This window comes from Octopus bimaculoides, chromosome 1, assembly GCF_046866305.1.
Source record: "Octopus bimaculoides isolate indiv1 chromosome 1, ASM4686630v1, whole genome shotgun sequence".
Classification (NCBI taxonomy): domain Eukaryota; kingdom Metazoa; phylum Mollusca; class Cephalopoda; order Octopoda; family Octopodidae; genus Octopus; species Octopus bimaculoides.
Genome location: NC_142928.1, coordinates 145,089,053 through 145,099,944, shown reverse-complemented (window position 1 = coordinate 145,099,944; position 10,892 = coordinate 145,089,053). Strand labels below are relative to the sequence as shown.

Genomic DNA, 10,892 nt, shown 5'->3' with positions numbered 1-10,892 from the left:
TATGTCTGCAGCCTTGTAAAATATTAACATACATTCATTGTAATTATAATTGTCCTTCCATAATTACAAACATGTGATTACTATAATAGCAAATTATTCGATCGAACAAACGAAGCCAATAAAATGTTTCAAAATATTCAAAATCAAAAACAAAATCATAACTATAAAGTGATATCAGGAAAATCTAACAGAATACTAGAGATATACATGAATAGAGAAGAAATATATAAATCCGAGCATCAGCATCGCCATTACACGGAAATAATGCATTAATCTGAACTTAGATATTAATTTAAACTGATATCTGCTCGAGTGCATAAGCCGTTAGCTTGTCTGCTGTGTAGTCACCCGGTTCTTATTTCGTCATTGTTATAGCCTTTTGACCCTAGCATAGACACTTAACTTTCAAATAGCCCAGTGCACCTAACTGTAAATATGTAACATAAGAAAATTAACGAGAAAGTTAACGAAAATAATCAATTGCAGAATAATTGATGGCTATAATGATTGTACAATGTCGTTATTGGTAACTGTGTTTTAAATACAGAACCGGATTATGAATTAACTGCTAAGATTTTACTGTAAATTATATTATATATTATACATTATATGCACCAATTTGTGACATAATGAGAAACATGTCCATTGAGGAGAATCGAGTCATGTATCTATCGCACGGTGGCCTACCGCTTTTCCAATTACACAACAGGAAACCTATCATTCCGTCTGCCCAAATTAAATACTATAAATAGTTTCTGATATTTTATCTGTGCTGTTTTATCTCTACATCGGTCCCTATAGGATAGACAATTGTACATATGCTCAGCATAGCGTGGTATTTTAACTCACTGAGTTAAATGTTTGCGGCCAGACGTATCTCCATGAATGAGAAATTATGAATTTCTTTTCTATCTTAAATTTGTAATTATAATGTCTAATATCATTTACATTAAAATATTTGCAGTTAATTCATAATTTGATTCATGGCTTTATTTCTCGTCGTTAGCATTGAACCATGGCAAAACACGTCGCATTATTGCAGAACTGTCTATCCTGCTCAAGCCATTTACGAATAATCATATGCAGATAAAATATTATTATTAGAATTATGGTAGTAGAGTTGAAATCACCAGAAACACAGTTGTTGTTGGCACTCCGTCGCTTATGACGTCGAGGGTTCCAGTTGATCCGATCAACGGAACAGCCTGTTCGTGAAATTAACGTGCATGTTGCTGAGCACTCCACACACACGTGTACCCTTAATGTAGTTCTCGGGGATATTCAGCGTGACACAGTGTGACAAGGCTGGCTCTTTGAATTACAGATACAACAGAAACAGGAAGTAAGAGTGAGAGAAAGTTGTGGTGGAATAGTACAGCAGGGTTTGCCACCATCCCCTGCCGGAGCCTCGTGGAGCTTTATGTGTTTTCTCTCAATAAACACTCACAACGCCCGGTCTGCGAATCGAAACCACGATCCTATGACCGCGAGTCCGCTGCCCTAACCACTGGGCCATTGCGCCTCCACTACCAGAAATACAGTAGTTGTTGCTTAAAATAAATGATTCGGAGATGTACCCCTTCACGGGGACGGTGGTGATTCATACAAGAACTCTCGAAAAACCACCTCTGATGATTTATTACTATTTACGATAGGAATTTTACCAATTCAAGAGTTGATATACCAGTGATATGTTAGTTTCTATACCTAAACTCTATTGAACAACAATTAATGTTATTTGGAGAAAACAGATGAATTAATTTACTGCCTGACGTATAGACTGCTAGTCTGTAGGGACGAGCTCTCAAAGTCATAATGCCAAATGCCAATTTCAATTTATAATTGGAGGTTGCAACATGCTAGAGAATGATTTGGTGTATTAAACAAATGTTCAATAGTTCGTGTCGCATAATCAGCGCTGTTCTCTTTTCATGTACAATAAACTTAATTCTGTCAAAATACACAATTCCATATGCATAGAGATACCACTGTCAAAAGGCATAAAGGGAAACAGTTGAGAGAAACAGACCAGTAGGAGCCAATGTATAGTGAGGTTTATTGATATCCCTTCATCCTCCGAGTTCCAAACCTTGAGGCAACGAGCTGGGAAAATCATTAGCATGCCGGACAAAATGCTTAATGACATTTCGTCGGTCTTTACGTTCTGAATTCAAATACTGTCAAGATCAACTTCGCATTTCATCGTTTCGGAGTCGATACAATAAGTACCTGTTGAGTATGGGGTCGATGTAATTAAATACCACCCTCCCTCAAAATTGCTGTTCTTGTGCTAAAATTTGAAACCATTAGTTTTATTATTGTTGTTTCTATTGAAGATGATGACGGCGGTGATGATGATGTTGATGGTGGTGGTGGTGATGGTGGTGGTGGTGATAATGAGGATGATGGTGATAATAATGATGACGATTCTATTGACTAACATAGCGTGTAGACGTGTTTGACTGACTCGCATTAGGCGTTTATTTCAAGTATAACCAAATGAGTTTTGCTTTTCTTTGGCGTAATTGCCAATTAAGAATACTTTTCTATGGACATGTGCCCCAGTAATTTCGGTAGACAAAAACAGTTTGTCATTACACACTTTGTTTTATATTTTCTAACATATTGAAGTTATATTCCATCTCAACACGATAACATCAACAAGACTAACGACGATAACATGCACAGGAACCTGAAAGAAAATTAGAATAGTTTAACAAGTGTTAAACATGGAAAAATAGCAAGCACACAAATAATTCTTCCGAAAACATACATTTTGAAAAAAGGAAAATAATGACTTACCGAACACTAAAGATGATTTTTATGTCTTAGTTAATAACAATAACTACAAAAAAGAGGAGGGCGCCAGCAGCAGCAATAACAAGTCAGGAATATATTTGTGAGGTTCGGGTTTAATCATTATTAAACAAGTAGTACAAATAAAATGTTATATAGGTATGCTGGAAAACCAAGTCAGATAATGATCGTATGAACATTTCTCATTATGCAAATGGCCAAATGAACACACAACTGCGACTTTGTAAGGCAGAAATATTGATTATGACATCAACTGGAAAGAGCTCGAGAAATCAAAGATGTATAGAAGCAGAGCCCAGAAGGCACTCACAAATATACACAAGGCTAGCGAAAATATTAGTAGTAAATGCTTTTACCTATATTAGTACAAAGAGGGTTATCTAAATATAGACAGAACTCGTGCCCGAACTTTTTCTTTGAGGCCGAGCAAATATATTCGGGAGCTGACGAAGTGAAAGCTAATAAAAGTACAGCAGAGAACAGTACAACTTCAAAGAAGTTGAAGTATTTCTTGGACATGAGTGAAGTCATAGAGTTTATGAGTGTAGTTATAGAGCAAGGCGAATCCAAAGAGACCATCGAACTGTATTTCAAAAGCGAAGCCAAGGCAAAAGAGCAGATTGAAGTATGAGCAATAGACTCGTTTATAAGCCTATACTCCAATAAATGTGAACCCGGGATAAAGAAAATTCTAAGGATCATTGGTAGAAATATCGAACATTGCTTAGTTTTCACCTTCGTGGAGAAATAGGGGCCAGCAGTAAGGACAGGAGATCACGAGAAATAATATGCTCGGCAATGGTCATTATGAAATTCCAGATTCACAACATCCTTTCAAATCTCTGATCTACTCCATTATATTCATTAGGAATGAAATTGATAGGACAAGCAGAAGGGCTGTTATATTGTAGAAACCAAAAGTACTCCAGAGTTTTCTGCTGGAAAACACGCACACACACACACACACACGCACACACACACACACACACACACACACACACACACACACACACACACACAAAAAAAACACACACGCACAATATCAAGTACAAACGTATAAAAAAGCAGCAATTTTACCATCGGTTAAGGTTTTCCTTCATAGGCGGAGAATATCGTTTCGTCTTCCGTCTCAAGATTTGCCTCAGAAATCGAGAGAATATTGACGCCGTCGATAAATGGCGGTGACAGTAAGCAGGAAGAGTGAGACCTGCAATAAAGAACAACGACAACAGAAAAAGCACAACATCACTGTATCCCCTGAAATTCCCTTACATCAACGAATCTTATATGTCATGGATTCATATGGTCAAAAGGGGGACGGTCTCCGATGAAAACAACAGCGATCCGCATTTTCAAGTTCGAATCTGACAAAAGCTTATTAGGAATGAACAGATATGTTATTGTTTGCGTTTTCGCTGTTCTGTGTGGGCCCATGCATCATTACTTGCTTGGAAAACACCGACACGCATGGGCAAATAATTTATTAGTTGAATCCTATAAACAACACTTGATTTTGTGAGAGTCATCTGTTCCTCGGGGTACCCTCAGCTGAGGAGACATAGAACAAGGTCGAAACACCGCGGTGCCTCAAAGTTTCTTTACACTATCGAACCGTTGAACCACGTGCATTATGAATATATAATCGTTTAAAGAGAAGATATGTTCGCCGATAAAGTAAAACAATGATATTTACACTCTAATCTGCCAGAACATATCAAAATGAAGAGTTAAGTTATTGTGTGGATTCTCCCAGTTCTGTGTGATTTTCATGTACTATTATTTCTTGTTTTGTTTTTCTTTTACTATTGTATGCTTTTATATATGTATTTACCAAATAAATACACTCTTCCTTACAATTTTCAGTCTTCTTTATGTTCCCCTACTCTTTCCCGTTTTATATGACTTTGTTTCTTTTGCTTGTGTTTTGTAAATCTCATATCCTTTATATTTTTACTTCTAGCCCTCGTGTGTAATAAAGCAACTATAATTATCATCATTGTGGTCGTCGTCGTCTTGGCGGTCAGCTGGCAAATTCCTTAGAGCGTCAGAAAAATGGCATTGCAAGGCGGCGAGCTGGCAGAAACGTTAGCATGTCCGGCAAAATGCTTAGCGGTATTTCGTATGTCTTTACCCTCCAAGATCAAATACCACCGAGGTCGACTTTGCCTTTCATCTTTTCGGGGTCGATAAATTAAGTACCAGTTGCGTAATGGGGTAGATCTGATCAACTAGCCCCCTCCCCACAAATTTCGGGCCTTGTGCCTAGAGAAGAAAAGAAAAATAGCATTGCGCCATTTCTTCTGGCTCTTTGCGTTGTCGGTTCAAATATCACCATGATAAAATTTGACTTTCATCCCTTCGGAGTTCATAAAAGATTAATATCAATCAATATCGATAGTATCGTATAATCTGTCTCAACTAAAAAATCTTGACCCTGTTTTTAAATACGAAACCATTATTATCAATGGGCATGTTAGATGACCGTATTTGATAGCCCATTGGGAAAAAAGCGGTTTGTGTTGGTGAGTTTGACCAATTAACACAATTAACTTGTGAGAAAAATACAAATAAAAAAACGTAAAGACGAACGAAATGCTACAAAGCATTTAATCCTGCATCCTAACGATTCTTCCAGCTCACACGAAGCGATAAATTACAGGACTCAATAAAAGTGTAGAGTTTTATTTCATACAATATAACTGAAAAGCTCCGATTTCGAGTACTTAGTGCTGTTCGTTTCCTATAATCACTCGTAAACTGAGCCTGGTTTTCTTCTGAATACTCAGTGCCTGAATATTTTAAAAAATATGAAATGAAAGTTTCAAGGAATCGGTTATCATTATATTGTTTCGTTTTAAAACCCCTTGTGAACGGCGCGTGAGAAAACGGCTTGATTCATGCTCACACTTCTGATTTAAGTTCTGGTTTTCACTGCAGTATCATCATAAATGTCCTAAGGCGGCAAATTCGCAGAATTGTTAGCGCGCCGGACGAAATGCTTAGCAACTTTCTTACTTCAAATTCCACCAAATTCAAATTTGCCTTTCATCCTTTCGGGGTCGATAAAATAAGTACCAGTTGAACACTAGCGTTGATGTAATCGACTAATCCCCTTCCCCAAAACGCTGCCCTAGTGGCAAAATTTGAAATCATTATTATAAATGTTCTAAACGCCATGCAGTGTAAAGTCAAGACATGTATGTATGTATGTATGTATGTATGTATCTATGTATGTATGCATGCATGTATGTATGTATATATGTATGTATGTATTTATGTATGTATGTATGCATGTATGTATGTATGTATCAGTGTGTTTGTATCTGTGTGCGGAAAGGTACACAAAATGTGAATTCCATGTTATGTAATAGCTGCAAACCACACTATTATGGTTATTCACTTAATTTATTTGCATCAAAACCCGTTAGGGTCAACTGATACGTATTTACAATTGAAATAGAAACTACACCCACGCAGCGCTCTGAACTCAACCATTCGAGTTTATAGGATACTGTATTTTACAGTATCTATCGGTGCATAAATCAGTTTGCTGTACAAGTTTAGGCTTTAAATCACATAGCAGATTTGCTGTCGAAATAAGGTAACACTATCCGGTTGACATTTCACCTAACTATCTCTTCAGTTAGTTACTGAATATAGATTTATGTTATACCATAATCGTTACTGATTAACTTTAATTCCCTGTCGAAACCTAAGTGAATAAACCTAAATATTTCCTTATTTTACTTAGAAGAATATTGGCTATATTTTTGTATGCATTGTTTGTGTATACATCATTTTAGCAAAACAACTAAACATCAATTATTATTTTTCCGTATCAAAAACTTAGGAAATTAAATGCTCTTTGGGGAATTTTTGAGAATGTTATATAATTGACACGGATGACAGGTTTTGTTTTCCTAACTCAAACAAAACCAGTTAAAACTGCAGACACATTTTAATACCGGGGTGGTTTGAATTATCATACACAATCGGTTGGAAAAGAAAGAATAATAAAAAATATCGCCTAAGGAACTTTTTGTCATAATGATTTTTTTCTGTTATAAATATGTCAATAAAGACAGTAATACCGAACCTGTTTTATACTTTTAACAGTCTGTAAATGTAAAACTGACAATAAAGTTCTCGATGGGTATTAAAAATATATATATAAATGAAATTTAACCAACAGAAGAGGACTAACTAGAATTAAGAAAAATGCTTTTAGTCGAGGTATCATAGAAATCAATCAAACTTAATGAAATTAACAATGTCAAAACATTGAAGCAAAAGTAAAGAAATATGTAAACAAATAAAATCTATTTTCTGAAAATCGGTTTTTCTTACTTATGAAAATGGATATACAAATCTGAGGAAATCTTAATTGTAACTTGAGCCTGCAAGGAAGCTACAGCGTTGAGAATGAACGTGAGAAAACTCTCCCAGATCATACAATCTACAACTCTCTCTCTCCTCAATACATTTATGCCTATGTACATATATAAATAGATAAAGGTACACACACACATATACACACATATTTACGGCCATATCACATTGAAAACGCTGGTTCTCGTCCGATCACCGATGTTAAGCAACGATGAGCCTAGTTAGTGCTTAGATGGGTGACCGCTTTGGAAACCTAGGAGCTGTAAACATCATTAAATCACGGTGGTGCATCAAGAGGATCGCAGCTATATGGCTGAAAGCAATAACAAAAAAAAAAGATATACATGTATATATATATATATATATATATATATATATATATATATATATATATATACAGGAGACATAAAAATCAGGAGGTATCGAAAGTGAATATGTTATTTAACGATTTGGTAATCTTAGGATTACGGCAGTTTCGCAGGTTACTTCACGTAATAATATTTTCAGCGTGGCATAAAGTATGTTTACATGGTTGCCTTAATATTCATGCTACGTATTATACAATATAGTTGTATATTCAAACATCGCAAATAAGCAAAGCTGTTCCAAAGGATAGATCCCCACGTATACTCAGCGTGTCGTAAAGTGGATACTAAAAGAGGTTGAGGTAGGATGTGCACTCCATCTTCATAAAACCCATATCAATAATAACCACCTGCACAAATCCCCAAAATTTCTCTTCCTCAACCACCTGTAAGGTAGGTTGTTTAACTACCCTAGGGTAACGTTGTCAGGAACCCCATCTGGTGACCGGGGAAGACTGCAGAGGACAGTATGGGTTGGAGTGTTGTCGACTGATTGGTGCAAAGTCTTCATCCGCCAGGATTAGGAAATCTCGGTTTAACCTGTGGTGGCATATTCGGGTGGAGACCTGGGATGTTCTCTCTCTGAAGGACGATTTTTCAGCTGCCCGTAATGTCTTTGGAACTCAGCCGTTTGCGAAGAACTGCAGTGGCTCTACCAGCGGTGCGTCGGCCAGGGAGGAGTGACATCTCAACCGGTGGTCACACTTGTAACTTGTCTCGGCTTTCTGACGGCTGCTATACTGGTGTGCTAGCAGTTTCAGTGGTCGAATGGCTGGTTCCAATGGTTCGAGATGTAAAACCTGTGAATGAGTATTACATGGCTGAGGATTCGATATTCTCTGGGTGTCATTTTTTAGTTGCAGTGTATGCAATTTACAGGGACACACCCTTGGTCATATGAGATTTCAGCGCATCAACTAGGATCGACAGAAAGGAACATGAAAGCATTGTTGGCACTTTTGCTACTGGTGCTAGGAAAAAAGTGGTGTGATGCTCCTGTCATTTGGAAAAAAAACATGGTCTTCAAATTGCTGAACATTATGATTGGACTTGGTTTGTTAATAATGACTTTGTAGCAAAGTAGATCGATCAGGTATATGTAGATGGCCACTGGAAACTCATACAGATCTGCAGAGTTTGCCAAATGATCGTTTGTTGAGTAACGAATACAAGCTTGTGGCTGAACTGAGATTGCGACTGAACACGTAAGAGGCAGGCACCTGGATGTTCACAGGATCAAGGACAACAGTGTAAGCAGGATTTATTTGCAGCGATTTGGGACTATGGCGCCTAGGGCTGGCACCTCCTCTGATCCAGTGGGAATGTGGGAAACTTAAAGGGCCACCCTGCATTCAACTGCTAGTGAATATACCGTTTTCCAATATCGAGCCACGAACCGTTTCCTTTTCAGGGAGATCCTCGCATTGGTGGAGGGTAGCCGTAAAGCGATACTGGGTTGAGTCCCTGATGATCCGCTTAGTGAGCTGAGATTAGGAAAGTCAGAGCACTGATAGTCGACACAAAAATATCCACTAAAATATATTGCCGTTTCCAGTTATGCATCAACATTCGTATTTCAAACCCCGTAGAAGTCTATTCATCTTTCATATTTTTCGGGTCGATAAAATGTACTGAAGTAAAGTACTGAGTACAATTTAATCGACTAATTCTACTCCGCAAAATTAATGTATTATAATTATTTAAGAAAATCAATACCAAAGTGGAAGGTAAAAGGGTGACCTGAAAAGGTGGGTGACACAATAAGCAGTGTTATTTAGTTACCCCTTAAGTTCTTATTGGAAATTCCACCGAGATCGATTATATATTTTTATTATTCTTATGGGTTGACAAAATATTCTCCAGAAAAGTGCAAATTTCATTAAAGCAGATCATACGCAAAATAATGTCACTCTTTGCCTAACCTAGAATCAATCATTAATATGAGTTTCAAATTTTGGAACAAGACCAGCAATTTCTGGGAAGAATGTAAGTCGATTCCAATGCTCAGCTGCTACTTGTTTTATCGACACCAAAAAGATGAAAGTAACGTTGACCCCCATGGTATTTAAGTTCAGAATGTAAGGACGGCCGAAACACTGCTAAGATTTTTTCCCGTTGTGCTAACAATTCTGCCAGCATGCTGCCTTACCAATATTCTCAAAAGAACGCGGTGAATTGAAAACATCTCTAGAGTGGATTATAGAATGCATAATGTTAATACTTCTGAGATCAAAACCCGCTGAAGACGACTGACTTCTTCTACTGTTCTTTGAAGTTCGATAGAAGTAAAGTATCAATCCAAACGAAAGGTTAAGAGTATGTTTTTATAAAGAAATTACTTTGTTTTAGTTATTTGCCTTACGTGTTTGAATTCATCCTCCTATAATCGGATTCTTGGTTACGTAAAACAGTGGCTTCGGGACTCGACTTGCAGTGATATACCATCTATGTTAGGCAACGTCTCATTTTGATTGTAACTCCGCACTGAAGCAGGATAAATGGTCAAAGATCTAAAGAGCTACAAAACAACAAAAAAAGTCCGTTTCAAAACTCTCATTTCCTTTCAATCAAATATTTTCAACGTTGGTTATACATTTCCTCTTCCTAAAATTGATTTAATGATTAGTAACAACGCCTTTGTTAATATAATAGTTTGTAAGGCGATGACCTTTTAGTAATGTTTGTTCAGATGATCTCACCGAAGACAACTTTGACTATTATTAATATTATTATTATTTTTATTACTATTATTAGCGAAGCGGTGACCTGGCAGAATCGTTAGCATGTTGGGCTTAATAGTTAGCGACATGTCGTCTGTGATTACGTTCTGAGTTCAAAATCTGTCGTGGTCAACTTTGCCTTTTATCCTTTTGCGATCGATAAATTAAGTACCAGTGAAACACTGGGATCGATGTAATCGACTAGTTCCCACTCCCCGAATTTCAGGCGTTGTGCCTTTAGTAGAAACGATTATCATAATTATTTATGTATTAATTATTTTTTTTTAGTTGATAAAATAAACTACCAGTCTAATAGATTCATAAAATTGCTAGAGCTTTGGACAGAAATACCTCGCAGTATTTAGATCCTGATTTTGCCTACGACAACTCTGACAACACGATATAGTGGTCCTTTTATTTGCATAGGTTACCAACGTGCCGGGCAGCGGCATCTGTTAGCTTTTCATTAAAAAAAAATTCGTAGACCAAAGTCCTTTTCATGTGCCAACCTCGAGAAGCAGAAGTCTAAATAATAGAGAATGTATTCTCATATAAATTTCTTTATTTCATTATAGAGACGGTTGACATGGCAACGAGCTAG

At 36.9% G+C, this 10,892-nt stretch overlaps 1 pseudogene; it reads left to right on the top strand.

The window, feature by feature from the left end:
• Window positions 1-7,356: 7,356 nt before the first annotated feature.
• Window positions 7,357-7,475, top strand: LOC128250155 (5S ribosomal RNA; annotated as a pseudogene).
• The last annotated feature ends 3,417 nt before the right edge of the window (window positions 7,476-10,892 follow it).